The sequence below is a fragment of the Pristiophorus japonicus genome, chromosome 1 (assembly GCF_044704955.1).
Source record: "Pristiophorus japonicus isolate sPriJap1 chromosome 1, sPriJap1.hap1, whole genome shotgun sequence".
Taxonomy (NCBI): domain Eukaryota; kingdom Metazoa; phylum Chordata; class Chondrichthyes; family Pristiophoridae; genus Pristiophorus; species Pristiophorus japonicus.
In genome coordinates this window covers 179,535,207-179,555,242 of record NC_091977.1, presented here as the reverse complement: position 1 = coordinate 179,555,242, position 20,036 = coordinate 179,535,207, and the positions used below count along the sequence as shown (strand labels likewise).

Here is a 20,036-nt window from a genome sequence, read left to right as displayed (position 1 = left end):
AAGAACCCCGAGGGGAGTTGAGAAGAAGTTTTCTTTTAAGTAGCGAGTTGTTATGATCTAGAATGCACTTCCTGAAAGGGTGCTGGAAACAGATGCAACAGTAAGTTTTAAAAGAGAATTTTATTTTTTCATACTTGGAATCTGGGCCTCTCTGGCCAGACCGGCATTGATTGCCCATCCCTAGTTGCCCTTGAGAAGATGGTGGTAGACCATCTTGGATAAATATACTTGAAAAGGAAAAATTTGCAGTGCTCTGGGGGAAAGAGTGGGGGAGTGGAACTAATTGAATAGCTCTTTCAAAGAGCCGACACAGGTACGGTTGCCTGAATGGCCTTCTCCTGTGCTGTAATGCTATATGGGCTAAAAATTTAATTGTTTAGCGCTAGTTGTTAAGGCCTGTTTATAGAAAAAATGGCAGCCGCCTCACTTCCACCCAATTCTGGCGTGGGACACAGCAGCCACCATTTTGGTAAGGGCCATAGCACAGTCATCGATAGCACTGGCCTCTCAAATGTAAATTAGCAGATTGTGACGTCAGTCAGCGTGCAATGCCTGACTTGATGCCACGACTGCTAATTTGGAAATTCTTGCTCTCCTTTATGCCGTATCCTAATCACAAACAGAAAAGCATGCATGATGTTGTTGTATTGCTGGCCTTTTTTAAAACAACTATCAGGGGGGTTAAATTGAATAGTCCCTGAAAACAGGCGTGAGGATCACGATAGGCGACTAACCCGTGCCGGTTCAGTGTTGTGCAGGGAGCATGCGAACTTCGTGCTGCCTGCTCATTATAGTGATTTCTACGTGCAGATAGTGCTAACCATGCTGTTCATTGGCAGCACGCATCAGCAGAGGGCCCAAGTTACTTCCTAGCACTACTTAAAGCTAGCCTGCACTACTTAAAGTTAGCCTGCACCTCTTAAAAGGAAGGTGCATAGTGGATGCTGGAGGTGCTAAGATCATTGGGACTAGTGTGCTGTGTGCAACAATCAACAATGGTTGACCATGGGAGAGAGCGGGCACCAAGGTTTTCAGACTGGAGGTCTTGATGAAGGAGATGGAAAGGAGGACAGATGTCCTGTATCTGCAGGGGTCAGGAAGCCCTCCAGACACACAGAAGGAACAGATGGAACAGATAGCCCCAGAGGTCAATGCCAGGACCTGGATGTAGTGCCGCAAATGTTTAATGATCTCACATGAGTGGTCAAGGTCAGTGAATGCATCTTCAAATGTCATATCCCACCAACTGCACCACTAGCCTCAGACACTCCACATTCCCATCACTCACCTACAAACAATCTCTATCAATTAGGACTCATACCTAGCATTCATACGCTTCATCTCACCCTTACACACTTAGCACTGTTGCAAACCTCACACCCATATCTCACACCTTGCACACACTGCCAGCTATTCAACCATAACAGCCACATAACCCAAACATATTGCAGGACACTCACTGACACACTTCCCTCTCTTGCAGGAGAAGGTGGCACGCAACAGGAGGCAGTAGGAAGTAACCAAAGGGAGAGAGGTGTGCCTGCATGTTCTAACCCCCATGCAAGAGATGGTGCTGGCCACAATGAGCAGAGCCTAATCCTCATTTTCACATCCCACTTCCCCCTTATCCCACAAACTCTTCTGACTTACAAGCTGCAGATGGTGTAAGCATGCACCTCTTACTTTCTCCTCTCCCCTCAGCACAACCTTACTCTTGTCACTTTTTCCTTTCAGGTACCGAAGAACTGTAAACTTCTCAGGCACTGGAGGAAAAGCAAGAAGACAATGATGATGAAGACTCGCCGTCACTCGATCTCACACTTGCAGTCACCAGCTCAGATACTGATACTGCACTTATTTTAGAGGATAGCATAAAGGTGGGATCTGCATGTGGTGAAACACAGGGCACAAGTGCACTGCAGCCAAGGCAGGGGGCAAAGATAGTACAGGCACCAGTTTGCCGGAGGTCGAAGTTGCACATTAGTTCTGCTGCAGAGGACTCAGATGAGGACTTCAATGGAGCAGGCTATGGAAAAAGACTGATGAGTGTACACACCAAAATGCTTGGTGCATTGGGAATCCTGACAGAAAGCCTGTGTTCTATGTCAAAAAGAATGGAGGAGTTCGACACTAACTTGGCACAGGGCTTTGCCCAGAGCTTGGAGCCCATCCTTTCCAGCAAGGAACTGGTGGCTCACTCATTCAACACACTTATGGGACCAACCATGATGCAACATCTGATGGCCAATATCTCAGGTTCCATTGCGGCAAAAGCAGCAGCCACCCAAAGTCTGAGTGCTGCAATGGAAGCTGAGACCACTGCCATTATAGCTCTGGACTTCAGTGTTCAAAGGGACTTCCAGGATGTCATAGCAGTCCAGCAATTTGTCCTCCAACAGAGTACTAGGACTGGTGAGCTGCTGCTCCGATTGGTAGTGGCTCCATGAAGCATGAACCTGCTGTCCTCTCTCTGGATGGCAGCATTCCTGCTCCAATCCTGCCACTCTGCCACTGCCCTTGCTGTTGCCTGTCAGTTAGCCAGACCAGATTGCTGCTGTCCATTGCCGAGATGGTACAGTCTGAAGCTGGGCCTTCTAACCCAAGAGCTGTTCGAGGTTGTTCTCCAAGGCCATCTGCAGTCTCCTCCACTGAAAGTCAGCAGCCTTCCATCAGCCATGCTGCAGCCACTAGGGTAGTGTAAGTGGTTTTGCCCTTGGTGGTTTCGAATCACTCCCCTCCCTTACAACAGTTCTAGACCCGGGAATTACAGTAGTGAACAGAAATACTCAGTTATAGACAGATCTTTCGGTCTCAACCATCACAATGCTTTTATTCAAGTTAAAGCACACATCTGCTTCCAGTAAAACACACCCTGGTGGTGTAAAACAAACAAACACAGTATAACACACAACACAGGCCCATCTGAACAAATCCCCATCGCAAAGTACCCATGACTAAAATACCCCTGCTTGGCTCAATAGGGCACCACCGAATCTGTCCAACAGACTGTGCGTACCCCTATGATCCGCGCAGAAACCTCCCCACTAAACCCCTAAGACTTGGTTGGGACACACAGCACCCCCTTCACACTATGCGGTGGTCTTAAGAATGTGTGGGCTGGGATAATGCTCACCAGTTACCCCTCTGGCTTACTCGCTGCTTCTCCCGATGAGCAAGGCTCTCTTTGCTTGTAGATGGTGGTTTCTTCTCTCCGTCCCAGATGGAGTGCTCAGTCCTTGAGTGCGTTGAACGAAGCAAGCAAGCGTAGAAGAGGAAAGAGAGAGAGATGGCTGCAAACTGCTGTCTTTTATACCTGAAAAATGCTTCTGAATTCTCGCGCCAAAAACCAGTCCTTTGTATGAGGCAGTCCAACTAAAAGCAATGCATCACATCTTCGGCCTGTGCCTTTGTAACAGGGCTGTTTCTGGGAATAAAGGCTCCAACGAGTCTGGGTGGCCAAATAGCTTCCTTTGTCCTGAGGTTTCCGCGCTCCAGGGCTCTTAGTCATTTTGATGGCTTGAACACTGACCAGTTAACCTGATCTCTCACTGAGTGGTTCCCATTACATGACAGAGGGTCCTCCATCTCACTTCAGCCATCCCAGACTATCCCTGCCCAGCTGATGTGTATTCCTGTGGAACATGTTGGGGCCTGTCCCAAGTCATGCTGTCAGCTCTTTTGAAATATGAAAAAGCAATGTCCAGAATTTAAAGTCCAAAATGTTTATGCTGATGCTGTTGATGTTTATGCTGATTCTTACAGTCCCCCCTTTGATATTTCAAGAATCCCTCTGGAATATCAAATGTCCGCTGGTGAAAAAACCGTGGCCTCCAATCAACATATTTACAGAGAAAAACATTCAGGTTCAACCTTTAACCAAGGCCTCCCACCGACTTCGGAGCGCCTTGCTTCGCCTTTGCAAGCCAGCTGCAACAAATACATTACAATGAGAAACTGTATAATTATAAGAGTGTGCGAGAAAATGCGGATCCACGGAGGAACTTCTACATTCAAACCAATGTCCTGCCAGGACAGGGAATTTATCCCTTTAATTTCCTCCGCTGTGTTCCGGTTTGTTTGTTCCAATGTAAAATAATGTTTCTGCGAGAGCTCGACGGCTTTTATTAATGTTGTGAGGTGTTCGAGCAGAAAAGGAATCTGATATCTGAACTGTGTGATGTGCTGCTGCAGATTATGGATTGTGTCGTTCACCGTGATGTGTACCGTGGATGGCTCTGGGATTGGAAGGATGCGCTCTTGGGCCACTTGAACTTCGGTGTGGGGTTTGAAGCAGAAAGTCATGTCGGTGACCAGACACCAAGTGTCGCGGTGCACCCAGTACTGGTCCACACTCGTTGTGACGCAGTACGCCCCATTGCCCACATATGCTGCCTGAGGTGGAACATGGCTCTGGGCCATCACCTCCATGGTGCAATTAATAGGCTCTGCACTCTCTGATTCAAAGCCGCAATCTGGCCGATCGAATGCATTCAATTGCTGGGGTCATGATATGTCGTGTGTGCCCCTGCTCTGTTAGTGTCGGTCATGGCGTGCTTCAGAGCTAAAGGAGGATGAGGCGATGACTATTCACTTAAAAGAGGTCATCGCGGAGCTGGAGACACATGCTAAAACGGTAATGAATTAATATGGGAGGATAGCAATGCCTCGGCACAGGCAGCCATGAATGAAGTGTGCGTGTTGTATGGTGCCTGGTTGCTTGGTGAGGGACGCAGTAATTTGGAGGACCTCCAGCAAGGTCACGTCCCATCGTGGGTCAGAAACCAACACCTTGCAGACCTGTCGACGTAGATCTCGCAGCCCGTTGGGTGCAACCTGGCCCGGAATCCTACGTCCATATCCCATACCCCTTCCAACGTACACTTATGGGCCGAGCCTGGGTAGATCATGTTGGCGGCCAACTTGGGCTTACTCAGTCTTTGCACTCTGAGATGCATTTGTGAGAACAATAAAGTCCAGTGGGCAATTTGAGCACTGTTCACCATGCCGTCCTTTATCCTCCCGTCTGATAACATCTGAATGGGGGTATGGTGGGTTAGTAGAACGATCAGGGATGATCCTGTAAAGAACCGTGTGCGCTTTACGGCCCAATGCGTGGCTAGGAGATGTCTCTCGCAATTGGAATATCCCCATTCTACATCCATGAGGACTCTTGATGAGTACACCACGGGCCTCAGCTTGCCGTGCTGTTCCTGGAGCAGCACCGCACTCAAACTGTCCCCACCATTAATCACCCCGAATGCGGGTGCTGTCTGCAGGTCTCCCTTGAGGCAATTAAATGCTGCCGTGCAGTCCTCATCCCACACCCATCCGACTCCCTTGCAGAGGAGCCGAAGCAGAGGGGCTGCCGTGGCGGCGTGATCCCCAATAAAATCCCTGCAGTACCCTGTGAGCCCCAGAAAGGATCTCACCCCTGTCACGGTCATGGGGGTTGGTAACTCCTGTACCGCCTTCCGTTTGGCCTTGTCTATAGCCCTTTCCCCAGCTCTCATGGTCAGCCTGAGGAATTTTACTTCCTCTGACCGATCTGAGTTTTCTTAGGATTGACCTTGAACACTGTCTCTCTCAGCAGCTCCAGCAGCTCAGCCAGCAGCGGACCATGCTCCTCCCCCTCATCGGAGAACAAAAGCAAATCGTCCACATACTGCACCAACTGCTGGGGTCTGCTGAATCCCTTTAAGGCATCTGCCATACACTGGTGGAATATGGAGGGGCTGTTATGAAATCCCTGGGGAAGTCATGTACTGCTGTCCCTTAAAAGTGAAGGCAAACTTGTACTGGTCTTCCCATTTCAGAGGAATCGATCAAAACCTGTTTGAAATGTCCAGCACCGTAAATGTGGTTGCAGTTGCTGGAATACGCCCTATCAGATCAGCTCTGGCCATGACTGTGGGCGCGCAGGTTGGGATGTTTTTGTTGAGCACCCGATAGTCCACGGTGGCTCTCCACGACTGGTCTGGTTTCGTAACCGGCCAAAGTGGCATGTTCACGTGTGTGTCTATGGGCCTCAACACATCCTGTGCTACCAGGGATCCCAGTGCCATCTCCAAGTTTGCCTCTGCCTCTCTGGGGAAACTGTACTGCTTCTGTGGCCATTGTCATGTATGTAACCTGTATGTAACAACACTGTATATACGTAAGAAATGCACACCTTGACCACAGGGGGTGAACTTGTGGGAGACACTCCTCACCTGGTCATCCAGATATATAAAGGGAGGTCCCATGCAGGATCATCACTTCTTGGTCCAGTGAATAAAGGTCCAGGTCATGGAGTGACCTTGTCCATAAAATGTGCCTCGTGTGGATTTGTGGTATCGTGTAAGGACTTTACATTGGCGACGAGAAACGGGAATCAACGACCCACGAGAATGACCACTGGCAGCTCAGATGAACGGTACTGTGTTGGTGAGGACTGGGACGATTTCATTGAGAGGCTCTAGCAGAGTTTTGTCACGAAGGACTGGCTGGGAGACGCAATGGCCGACAAGCGAAAGGCTTATCTGCTGACCAGCTGTGGACCTAAGACTTATGCGCTCATGAAAGACCTGCTAGCACCCAAGAAGCTGGCGGACAAAATCTTTGAAGAGCTCAGCAAACTAATCGGTGAGCACCTCAAACCGGCGAGCAGCGTACACATGGCCCGACACCGATTCTATACCCACTGACGTCGGGAAGGACAGAGCATACCGGATTCCGTTGCGGACCTCCTGCGCTTGGTCAGTCTCTGTAAGTTCACAGACGCCTGCAGGGGGGAGATGCTAAGGGATTTCTTTATTGAGGGCATCGGTCATGCTGGGATTTTCAGAAAGCTAATTGAGATCAAGGACTTGACCTTGGAAGCGGCGGCGTTGATGGCTCAGACTTTTATGGCGGGGGAGGAGGAAACCAAGATAATATACGCGCGCAATTCTGCCTCCAACGTGGCGATGGATCAGGGAGTCAATATCATAAACGCGACAAAGAGCCCTGCAGGCAGGCAAGGGCAGTTCGACACATCCCAGGCAGCAATAGACCCAAAAGTAAGTCTCCAACAGAGACAATGGCAGGCTGAACGGACATTTATGCCCCACCAGCGGACAATGCGGCCCGGCTTGGGGCCATTGACACCCACTAACAGGGTGCTCAAGAGCAGTCAAAGGGACAATCAGCGAGGAATGCCTTGTAACAGCTCTTTTGTTCACAGCAATGGGAATCTCAGTTCATGCTGGAGGTGTGGGGGCAGACATGCTGCCAGGACTTGCAGGTTTCAACAGTTCGTCTGCAGAAATTGTAACCTCAGTGGCCATTTAGCCAGAATGTGCAGAAAGCCTGTAACCAGGCTAATATATGAGGCGGATGAACCAGATCAGGGGTCTGCGAGGCAGGATGACGCTTGGGGCAAATCAATGGACGTTGAAGTTCAGCGGGTTCATGTGGCAAACATTCACAGCTCATATACCAAATTGCCACCTATGATGATGAAAGTCCTAATTAAACGGCATCCCTGTACGCATGGAGCTGGACACGGGGGCCAGCCAGTCACTCATGAGTGTTCAACAATTCGAAAAGCCATGGCCACTCAAAGCCAGCAGACCCAAACTAGTACGCATTGAGACGCAATTACGGACATACACCAAAGAAATCATTCCAGTGCTAGGCAGTGCAATGTTGGCGGTCACATACAATGGATCGGTGAACTGGCTGCCGCTCTGGATTGTCCCTGGCAATGGTCCCGCACTGTTGGGGAGAGCTGGTTAGCTGAGATAATCTGGAAATGGGGGGATGTGCACGCCATGTCATCTGTGGAGCGAAGTTCAGGCTCACAGGTCCTACAGCAATTTGAGTCGCTATTTCAACCTGGCGTCGGGATGTTCAAAGTTCCCAAAGTAATGATACGCATCACCCTGGATGCCAGACCAGTGCACCACAAAGCCAGAGCTGTGCTGTATGTGATGCGGGAGAAAATTGAGAGCGAGTTGGATCGGTTGCTGAGAGAGAGCATCATCTCACCTGTTGAATTCAGCGACTGGGCGAGCCCCATCATCCCCGTCCTAAAAGCGGATGGCCCGGTCAGGATCTGTGGCGACTACAAGGCCACTATCAACTGGGTGTCCCTACAAGACCAATACCCGCTCCCGAGAGCGGAGGATCTTTTTGCCACGCTGGCAGGCGGCAAGCTGTTCGCCAAGTTGGACCTCACTTCAGCCTACATGACCCAAGAATTGGCCGATGAATCTAAACTACTGACCACCATCACCATGCACAAGGGACTGTTTGTTTACAACAGGTGTCCGTTTGGCATTCGGTCAGCGGCTGCGATTTTTCAAAGAAACATGGAAAGCCTGCTCAAATCCATTCCGGAAACGATTGTATTTCAGTACGATATCCTCAACACTGGTCGTGACACCGAGGAACATCTCCACAACCTGGAGGAGGTGCTATGCCGACTGGACCGGGTAGGACTGCGACTCAAGAAGTCTAAGTGTGTGTTTTTGGCTCCCGAGGTCGAGTTTCTGGGCAGGAGGGTTGCTGCAGACAGGATTCGGCCTACCGAATCCAAAACGGAGGTGATTCGACGAGCGCCCAGGCCCTGTAACACATCAGAGTTGCGTTCATTTCTGGAACTCTTGAACTATTTCGGGAACTTTCTGCCGAACTTAAGCACATTGTTGGAGCTGCTACATGTGCTCCTGCGTAAGGGTTGCGATTGGTTTTGGTGGAACTGTCAGGAACGGGCTTTCAATTGGGCGCAGAACCTACTTTGTTCAAATAAGTTGTTGACCCTGTATGATCCCTGTAAGAAATTGGTTCTGACATGTGATGCATCGTCCTATGGGGTTGGGTGCGTGTTGCAGCAGGGTAATGCTGAGGGCCAACTACAACCTGTGGCTTATGCCTCCAGGTCACTCTCTCAAGCTGAATGGGGATATGGGATGGTTGAGAAGGAAGCACTCGCATGTGTCTATGGGATGAAAAAGATGCATCAGTACCTTTTTGGCAGGAGGTTCGAATTAGAAACGGACCACAAGCCGTTAACATCCCTGCTGTCAGACAGCAAGGCTGTCAATGCAATGCGTCAGCTCGCATACAGCGATGGGCTCTCACACTCGCTGCGTATGACTACACTATCTGGCACCGACCTGGCACCGAAAACTGCACTGACATGCTCAGCAGGCTTCCGCTGGCCACCACCGAGGGGGCAGCTGAACAAAGCGCTAAGATGGTCATGGCTGTCGGTGCCTTTGACAGCGCAGGCTCCCTCATCACAGCCCGCCAGATCAAAATCTGGACCAACAGAGATCCCTCCTATCCTTGATTAAGAAATGTGTCCTGACTGGGGATTGGGCGCCCGCACACGGAGCATGCCCTGAGGAGGTCAGACCGTTTCACAGACGGATGGATGAGCTCTCCATCCAAGCCGACTACCTACTATGGGGCAACCGGGTAGTCATGCCCCAGAGGGGCAGGGAAACATTCATCAGGGAACTCCACAGCGAGCACCCAGGCATCGTGCTGATGAAGGCCATTGCCCGGTCACATGTGTGGTGGCCGGGAATTGATTCAGACTTGGAACACTGTGTTCGCAGGTGCACGACGTGTGCTCAGCTAGGTAATGCCCCTAGGGAGGCCCCGCTCAGCCCGTGGCCCTGGCCCACCAGTCCATGGTCACGTATTCACGTAGACTACGCGGGCCCGTTCATGGGAAAAATGTTTCTCATTGTGGTTGATGCGTACTCGAAATGGATCGAGTGCATCATTTTGAATTTGTGCACGACATCCACCACCGTGGAGAGTCTGCGCGTGGTCTTTGCGACCCACGGCTTGCCAGACATCCTTGTTAGCGATAATGGCCCATGTTTCACAAGCTACGAATTGCGGGAGTTCATATCGGGTAATGACATTAACCATGTCAGGACAGCACTGTTCAAGTCGGCCTCCAATGGCCAGGTGGAACGTGCGGTCCAAATCATAAAACAAGGCATGCTCCGGATTCAAGGACCCTCCCTTTATATGCTCCTCCCCAAAACAATGCCGCCTATCGCGCCTATAGAACCCGACTGCAATTGCTCACGAGGGTCCCGCCCGCGGAGCTACTCATGAAACGAACACTCAAAACTCGGCTGTCCCTCATTCATCCAGTCCTGTCCGACATTGTTGAGGGCAAGCACCAGTCCCAAAACAAGTACCATGATCGAAATTGAAGGGGGAGATGTATAGAAATTGATGACCCCATATTTGTTCTCAATCACGTTTTGGGGCCCAAATGGCTTGAGGGTACTGTAATAGACAAAGAGGGGAATAGGGTCATTGTGGTTAAACTTAACAATGGGCAGATATGCCACAAGCATCTGGACCAAGTTAAAAAAAAGGTTCAGCATGGACACTGAGGAACCTGAGGAAGATCATGAGATGGTATTCACACCACCGCCAGTGAACGAGCAACAAGAACATTCAGCAGCATGCACAGTCCCTGCGGTCAGCCCGGACAGGCCGGAATCACCAAAGGTGACAGACACGCATACCAAGGCTCAACAACCAGAGCCCCAACTGCGGCACTCCACGAGCGAGCGCAGACCACCCGAGAGACTTAACCTATTATCCCAATAAGATGTTGAGGGGGAGGTGATGTCATGTATGTAACCTGTATGTAACAACACTGCAATACTTCATATACGTAAGAAATGCACACCTTGACCACAGCGGGTGAACTTGTGGGAGACACTCCTCACCTGGTCATATATAAATTGAGGTCCCACGCAGGGTCATCACTTCTTGGTCCTGTGAATAAAGGTTCAGGTCATGGAGTGACCTTGTCCATAAAATGTTCCTCGTGTAGATTTGTGGTATTGTGTAAGGACTTTATAGCCGTGACATGGAGTCCCCCTGTACTCGGACTTCCACGCCCGTCACCCTACCACAGTCGTGCTTGTGTGTGGCGAACGATGTGGGGTTGTCCCACACGTACGCCTGGTACTTGGCCTGGGTAGTATTGATCAATTGCTCTAGGTCATAATTCCCCTTCAGCTTCATGGTACACATGTTGCCTTTTCCTTCCCCTTTCCTTGGGATCACGACAACTTCTTTCTCCTTATCGGAATCCATTGCCCCCCAAAGGCAGTGATTCCTCAAATCCACTATAATTCTGTGGGCTAACATAAAGTCGGTCCCTAGGACTCCAGACCCTGGCTTCTCCCACTTTATTAGGATGCATTCCCACCTGGTGTGGAGGGATGTTAAATCTATGGCTAACGGCCTGGACATCGGCTCCCGCCTCCTCGTTCCCAGTGAACCCCACGAGACTGAATGGAACCTTGCTGGACCAGGGTGAATCAGTCGGGTTACTCACATGGATCACCGTACTCGAAGCTCCGATGTCCATCAAGTACTTCCCCTCTACCTTCTCCACCCCCATCCTCACGCATGGTCTATTCCACTCATCGTACGTGAGCGAACACAGGTACTCAGGCTGGGTACGCGCTAGTCAGGGTGGTGGGATTACCGGAGCGGTCGGGATTTCCCTGCTCACAGCAACGTCTACCCTTCCCTGCTCTGGCACAAAAACTGTCCCAAGGGCAGCCACCAGAACATCAAATTGTTCCGCGGTCGGTCCCTTCACCTCGACAAGTTTCGTCTTAGGCACTGGAGGATCCCCTTTGCCTTGCCCCCTCCTTGGGTCCGGGCAGTCTCTCCTCCAGTGTCTCGTCTTCCCACACCCGTAACACGTCCTAGCCTTCCCTGCGCTATCCCCTTCCTGACGACGTTCCTTTTTACTAGCCTCACTGGCCTTCATTTCGTATACCTTGCCCTTTCTTGGTTTGACCTCCTCCTCTGAGCCGGTTTTAAAGGTCAGACTAATGTAAAGGAGCACTTCGGCCTCCGTATGCACGAGGTCCTCGAAGTCAAACTAGGCCTCTGCTTTTACCCTTATTCATGGCAAACTGTTTGCCACGAGGGTCCTAGCCAATGGTTTCTCGGCCTCCCCTGCAAATGTGCTCTGTCGAGCACCCCACCCGTGGCCATTTCGTAGACGGGCCAGAGCCTGTCCGCGAATACCTGAGGTGCTTCCCCTGCCAGTTGCAATGTCCTCTCTACCCTAGAGAACAGACTACCCCAGGTGTGACCCATGGCTCTCAGGATTTCCTCCTTTAAGCCGGCCGTGGTCCCCTGTCCCCATTTGCTTTTGGCGGACAGGGCCTGATACAATTTCCCATCCAGGGAAAACAGCAAGTTTGTTAGCTTCGGCCTCACTACACCTGTTAATCCCCCCAATCTGATCCACCTCGGTGAAGAGAACTGAAGGGTCCCCTTCTTTCTTTAACTTGGGCATCCCCAAGATCATATTTTGCAGCTGCGGGGTGGTGACTGGAACCACAAAATTGCTTTGCAGCGCACCCTGATCCGTGCCATCTACTTATCCACTAATCTGTTCCCCACTGTGGCCCTTATGGCTGACTGCTCCTCTGACTCTTGGAGCTCTGCCTTAAGCTTACCAACCTGCTCCCTGGGCAGCTGGACTTGCTTCTGCAAACACAGGAGCCAAATGGCCTTTTCTTTTGTCTTTTTGTGCTCCTTACTCCCCATCCACTCAGCAGCTTTGTCCTCAGGACTCTCAGCCCGCAACAGGTCTAACACCCACTGCTGTGTTATATTAACTTTTCTGAATACATACGAGGAAATCCCATCCCCCATTGCCGATCTCTTGACCTTGAAATCTTCCATAACTGTCCATTCACTCAAATACCAAGGTCCTTTAATGGTCGCCAAATTCTGTAAGTGGTTTTTCCCTTGGTGGTTTTGGATCATCCCCCTTACAACAGTTCTTGACCTGGGAATTATAGTAGTGAACAGAATACTCAGTTATAGACAGATCTTTGGGTCTCAACCATCACAATGCTTTTATTCAAGTTAAAGCACACACTTGCTTCCAGTAAAACACACCTGGTGGTGTGAAACAAAACACAGTACAACACACAACACTGGCCCATCTGAACAGGCCCCTATCGCAAAGTACCCACGACTATAACATCCCTACTTGGCTCAATAGGGTACCACCGAATCTGTGCATCCATCTTTGATCCGCGCAGAAACCTTCCCACTAAACCCCTAAGGCTTGAATGGGACACACAACACTCCTTCACACTGAGAGATGGTGTTAAGGATGTCTGGGCTGGGGTAATGCTCATCAGTTACCCCTCTGGCTTACTCGCTGCTTCTCCCGATGAGCAAGGCTCTCTTTGCTCGTAGATGGTGGTTTCTTCTCTCCGTCCCAGACGGAATGCTCGGTCTTTGAGTGCATTGAACGAAGCAAGCAAGCGTAGAAGAGGAAAGAGAGAGAGATGGCTGCAAACTACCGTCTCTTATACCTGAAAAATGCTTCTGAATTCTCGTGCCAAAAACCAGTCCTTTGCCTGAGGCAGTCCAACTAAAAGCAATGAATCACATCTTCGGCCTGTTACTGGGCTGTTCCTGGGGATAAAGGCTCCAATGAGTCTGGGTGGCCAAATAGCTTCCTTTGTCCTGAGGTTCCCATGCTCCGGGGCTCTCAGTCATTTTGATGGCTTGAGTACTGACCAGTTTACATGATCTCTCACTGAGTGGTTCCCGTTACATGACAGAGGATCCTCCATCTCACTTCAGCCATCCCAGACTATCCCCGCTTACCTGATGTGTATTCCTGTGGAACATGTTGGGGCCTATCTCAAGTCATGCTGTCAGCTCTTTTGAAATATGAAAAAGCAATGTCCAAAACTTAAAGTCCAAAATGTTTATGCTGATTCTTACAGTAGCACTTCATAGGAGCACTAGGACAGGCAAAGACACACTGACAACAGACACTAAGGGAATGCACAAGGGTGATTAGTTTAATTTTCTATGCAATATGGCATAATTTATAAATTTGGTTTGGAATGTGTATTTTGTGTTGGCTTTTATTTTTGCAATGTGGCCAAGAGGATGATGTAATAGTCAGTGACAGATTAAAGGTAAGCAATGTGGAACTATTGGGGAATGGGAAATTATGGTTGAGGTTACTGGTATCGCACTTGAATTAGTTCTTCATGTACAGCCCGGGCAGAAAGGGGCTGTGTAGGTGGCAATCTCCCTTCCTCCTCTTCTGCTGCCTCCTCTTCCTCATCCTCCTATTCTTCCGCCTCCTCCTTTTCATGCTCGTGCTCCTCAGCAGGTGGTGGCAAGGGCTGTTCCGTCATGATGGTAGGGTTGTGCAGCATGCAGCAAACCACTAGAAATTTTTAGACCTGCTCAGTCGTGTACTGCAGGGCTCCTCCAGTGCGGTCCAGGCAACAAAATTGTTGCTTCTCATGGCTCTCATTGTATGCATGCTGCGCACGTATGTGTGGGTTGCGAACTGGAGTCATGGACCATGTCATCAGCAGATAGTCCTTGTCGCCCAGTAGCCACCCTTTGGTTTGCCGTGTTGGCTGAAGTACAGCTGGCACAGAGGACAGCTGTAGAATGAAGCCATCACGACAGCTGCCAGATCACCGAGCATTGACCTGCAAGATGCGCTGCCTATGGTCATACACCCGCTATACATTGAGGATGGAATCCCTTTTGGTCCAGGTACATGGTAGAGTTGACCTGTGATACATGCAAAGTAATGTGCGTGAAGTCAATAGCACCCTGCACCATGGGAAAGCCTGCAATCCTTGCAAACCTTTGTTCTCACTCTGCCTGATTCTCTCTGACAAGAGGGAATGAATAGAGAGTCTCAGTGACCTCCCTTATGCAACAGTGCACTGCAAACTGCGAGATGTTGCTAATATCTCCAGCAGCAGCCTAGAAGACGCATAAAAATTCATAGCCACCTTCACAGCCACTGGCAATGCTCTAAGGTTGGAGTTGAGGCTGCAGCAGTTGGCAGATTTCAGTGACAGCCTCCTTAGTGAAGGGCAGACATCTCAAACATTGGTTGTTGCAGAGGTTCAGGTAGGAACCGGAACACCCTGGACGGATATAGCCTCCTGCTGAGAGCCCTTCTCTTCCTGCCTCTTCAAGCAGCTTGACCTGTTCTGTGTGGCCTCTAGTCATTCTCCCAGTTATGTTCGATTCCAAGAGGAAGGCCTACTAGTGCACCCATGTCTGGAAGCAACTGGTTTGTACAGAAGCCTTGAAGTCACAGAATCATAAAAACATAGAATCATAGAATGGTTACAGCACAGAAGGTGGCCATTTGGCCTGTCGAGCCCATGCTGCCTCTCTGCAAGAGCACTTCAAATAGTCCCCTCACCCACCCTTTCCCCCGTAGCCCTGCAAATTATTTTCTTTCAGGTACTTATCCAATTCCCTTTTTGAAAGCCACGATTGAGTCTACCTCCACCACCCTTTCATTCCAGATTAACCACTCACTGCGTAAAAAAGTTTTTCCTCATGTTGCCTTTGGTTCTTTGCCAATCACATTGAATCTGTGTCCTCTGGTTCTCGACCCTTCCGCCAATGGGAACAGCTTCTCTCTATCTACTCTGTCTCGACAACTCATGATTTTGAATATCTCTATCAAATCTCCTGTCAACCTTCTCTGTTCTAAGGAGAACAGCCCCAGCTTCTCTAGTCTATCTGCTTCACTGAAGTCCCTCATCCCTGGAATCATTCTCGTAAACCTTTTCTGCACTCTCTCTAAGGCCTTCACATCTTTCCTAAAAAGCTACAAACTGCTCCGAAAAACAATAATAAGAATAAAGCCGGATGGAACATCCAGCATCGACCTTGGCACCAGCCACAGACAAGACAACGGCACACCCAACCCAGTCAACCCTGCAAAGTCCTCCCTACAAATATCTGAGGACCTGTGCCAAAATTGTGAGAGCTGTCCCACAGACTAACAACAACCTGACATAATCATACTCACTGAAAGGTATAATCAGAATTATATCTTTCAGCCAATGTCCCAGACATCCCTGGGTTTTTCCTGTCCCACTGGCAGGACAGACCCACCAGTGGACATGGCACAGTGGTATACGGTTGGGAGGGAGTGGCTCTGGGAGTTCTAAACATTAACTCCAGACCCCATATGAATTCTCATGGCTTCAGGTCAAGTATGGGCAAGGAAACTTCCTGCTGATTACCACCTACCGCTTTCCCTCAGCTGATCAATCAGTACTCCATGTTGAACACCACTTGGAAGAAGCACTGAGAACAGCAAAGGCACAGAATGTATTCTAAGTGGGGGACTTCAATGTCTATCACCAAGAGAGGCTTGGTAGCACAACTACTGATCGAGCTGGATGAGTCCTGAAGGACATAGCTGCCAGACTGGGTAAGCAGCAGGTGGTGAGAGAACCAACACAAGGGAAAAACCTTCTTGACCTCGTCCTCATCATTCTACCTGTTGCAGATGCATCTGTCCATGATAGCATTGGTAGCAGTCACCACCACACAGACTTTGTGGAGACAGTCTTCAGCCAATTCTATTCACTCCACGTGATATCAAGAAACGGCTGAGCGCACAGGATACAGGAAATGCTATGGGTCCCGACAACTTCCCAGCTGTCGTCCTGAAGACTTGTGTTCCAGAAATAGCCTCATATCTATCCGACAATGTGGAAAACTGCCCAGGTATGTCCTTCCCACAAAAAGCAGGAAAATCTGTCCAATTACCGCCCCATCAGTCTACTCTCAATCATCAGCAAGTGATGGAAGGTGTGTCGACAGTGCTATCAAGCGGCACTTACCAATAACCTGCTCACCGATGCTCAGTTTGTGTTCCACCAGGACCGCTCATCTCCAGACCTCATTACAGCCTTGGTCCAAACATGGACAAAAGAGCTAAAATTCAGAGGTGAGGTGACAGTAACTGCCCTTGACATGAAAGCAGCAGAGTGTGGCATCAAGGAGCCCTAGTAAAACTGAAGTCAATGGGAATCAGAGGGAAAACTCTCCACTGGCTGGAGTCATATCTAACACAAAGAAAGATGGTTGTGGTGGTTGGAGGTCAATCATCATAGCCCCAGGACATTGCTGCAGGGGTTCCTCAAGGCAGTGTCCTAGGCCCAAACAGAAGTGGGGATGTTCACTGATGACTGCAGTGTTCAGTGCCATTCGGAACTCCTCAGATAATGAAGCAGTCGATACTCGCAGCATGACCTGGACAACATTCAGGCTTGGGCTGATAAGTGGCAAGTAACATTCGTACCACACAAGTGCCAGGCAATGACTATCTCCAACAAGCGAGAGTCTAACTACCGACCCTTGACATTCAACGGCATTACCATCGCCAATTCCCCCACTATCAACATCCTGGGGGTTACCATTGACCAGAAACTTAACTGGACCAGCCACATAAATATAATGGCAACAAGAGCGATCAGAGGCTGGGTATTCTGCAATGAGTGTCTCTCCTTCGGATTCCCCAAAGCCATTCCAACATCTACAAGGCACAGGTCAGGAGTATGATATTCACCACTTGCCTGGATGAGTGCAGCTCCAACAACACTCAAGAAGCTTGACACCATCCAGGACAAAGCTTGATTGGCAACCCATCTACTACCTTAAACATTCACTCCCTCCACCACCAGCGCACCGTGGCTGCAGTGTATACCATCTACAAGATGCATTATAGCAACTCGCCAATGCTTCTTTGGCAGCACCTCCCAAACTCACAACCTCTACCACCTAGAAGGACAAGAGCAGTAAGTGCATGGGAGCATCATCACCTGCAAGTTACACACCATCCTGATTTGGAAGTATATCGCCGTTCCTTCATCCTCGCTGGGTCAAAATCCTGGAACTCCCTAACCGCACTGTGGGAGTACCTTCAGCTCACAGACTGCAGCGGTTCAAGAAAGCGGCTCACCACCACATTCTCAAGGGCAATTAGAGATGGGCAATAAATGCTGGCTTTGACAGCGACGTCTACATCCCAAGAACAAATAACAAAAATGTAAAAAGAGAGAGAAAAAGAGTGGCAGACAAACAAAAACAGAGAGGGACACTGAAAGGATTACAGAGTGAGAAACAAACAGAGAAACAAGTACAACAAATGAACAACACCATTTTTGTCCATGAGCAACAAAGTACATTTTACCTAGTAATGCACTGACACCTGGTTTAATTTCTTGGAGAAGAACTGTAGTGTAATAAAAAGTAGTACAATTGATAAATATCATTTGATAATCCTTGATGAGTTGTTAATGTTGGGGTTAGAATGTCATTAATTTGTTTTTAAAATATTTTTACTTGTGCTCGTCTATGAAATTCTGCATACTTCCATTTCTGATGCTAAACTGGACACACAAGGGAGGTGTAGTCCAAGTGGATCTTCTCAGAGCCTATTTCATAATGTTACTGTCAGCATGATCTGTATTTACAGAGTGGTCAGAAGCCATCTTTTTTATTTTTTCAATTTCTGATGAATATTCACAATGTTCAGGAAATACTTAGCAGAACTAAAAGGAAGCCCATGATCACTTTAAAAATAGATTTAATAGTCTGACTGCACTCCTAAGAAGCAGAATTCATGGGGAATGCCTATGTATTGTGTCATGTTAGGTCGTCCACCTCATGGTTTAGCAGCTAAAATTATGTTTATCGGAGCACTGTAAATGAGAATGTTTGAAAACAAATTGACTTCCCCTCAAATAAGGTGAATCAACAACAAATCATCGAAACTGTATATTTGATAAGTACATCTGCAATAATCCTCACAAAGACCATATTTCAGAATAAGAGGCATGTGAATGTTTTACAACACCTGATCAAGATCAACAGAGCATAACAAGTTGCCGGGGGGGGAGCGAAATGTTAGAAATCCTGGTTCATCTTTGGTCTCCATACAGATTTGTGCTCTGTCACGTTTAAGTGCTGACACTGCAGAAAGCTCTCTGGGTACAAAATTGCATTTCAGTGTACTAGGAGTGATGATTATTCCAAATATTAAGTGGTATTTTTTAGGGTACCACAATTCAGGAAGAAGCAACTTTTTGTGGTACATGTATCCCTAAAAAGGAACAACAAAGTGCATTGAATGTGTTAATCCTCAAGCAACTGACTTAGTCATGGTAGAAGAAAAGTCCCCACAGACCTATTGAACAATGACAAATTGTGTAATTGTCCCAGATTTATTGTTACATTCAACCTTGCCTTAACTCAGCCCTTTCAAAATCATCAACTGAGGTCTCCTTGAGGGAATTTTCTTGATCCTTAACCCTACTTAACTCAACAAGTTTAAGCTTTAATGATTTTTACCATGACGCAGTAACTTCCAGCATATTGTCCCCTAGTAGTTATTCTTTTTTCATCACATCACTGATAGCAGTCTTTGTGGATTATGGAAAGCTTGAACCTACACGTCTTGATGATAGATAATCAATAATTGAATATCATGGGGAATATCTTTTTGGTCTATTAGCAACAATTGGCTTTGCCTCAGCAAATTCAAGGTCATTCATAGAACCTCCTTGATATCACTTAGGCTTCAAAGAATGGGTTTTGCCTCAGCTAACACTTGCTGGAAGTGAGTCTGGAGGCTTTTACGTGCACTTGCCGTGGGAATGTCCGGTAATGAAACCCTTATGGGACATCTTCTTTGTGGCTCAATTACATTTTTAATGATACGAAAGCCACAGAACACCTCTCACTTTTAAAGTGATAACTGTGCATTGATTTTTTACAAGTGACATTGCGGATTACAACAGAAATCACATGATCACCATGTACCAGTAGAAAGTAAAATAGATTTACATGTTTATTTTGAGAGCATGAAACATTTCTAACTTATGCACACTACAAATACTACCAAAAATAACAATCATATTTTTTGGAATCAAAAGTAAAAGTAGGAAAATCTGAAAAACAATAATTCTATTTCACCTTGAAATTGCCAGTGTGAGAAGATATACTGCTCGTGCCATTGTGAAATCATGTGTTGATAACTGATTTGAAATTTTCCTCTTGACTGATGTCAAAACTTGTTTGCAGCTGTACATATGATTTAATATCTTGCATACAGTTCCCAACGACATTCTAATTGGTTTCTTCTAGTGTAAAGTCACTGACTGTAACCATTTAACACACTGAGGCCGTGT

The 20,036-nt window shown here is 48.3% G+C and overlaps 1 long non-coding RNA gene across 7 annotated transcripts in view; it reads left to right on the top strand.

Moving 5' to 3' along the window:
* The window catches only part of LOC139267229 (uncharacterized), a 167,539-nt gene that overhangs the window by 58,761 nt on the left and 88,742 nt on the right, over positions 1-20,036 (top strand). The window contains exon 7 of one of the 7 annotated variants that reach the window (XR_011593863.1): positions 3,784-4,959. The exons of the other annotated variants lie outside the window; for them this stretch is intronic. This is a non-coding gene — a long non-coding RNA (uncharacterized lncRNA). Of the gene's footprint in view, positions 1-3,783; positions 4,960-20,036 lie in introns of those variants that run through there. 7 annotated transcript variants of the gene reach the window in all.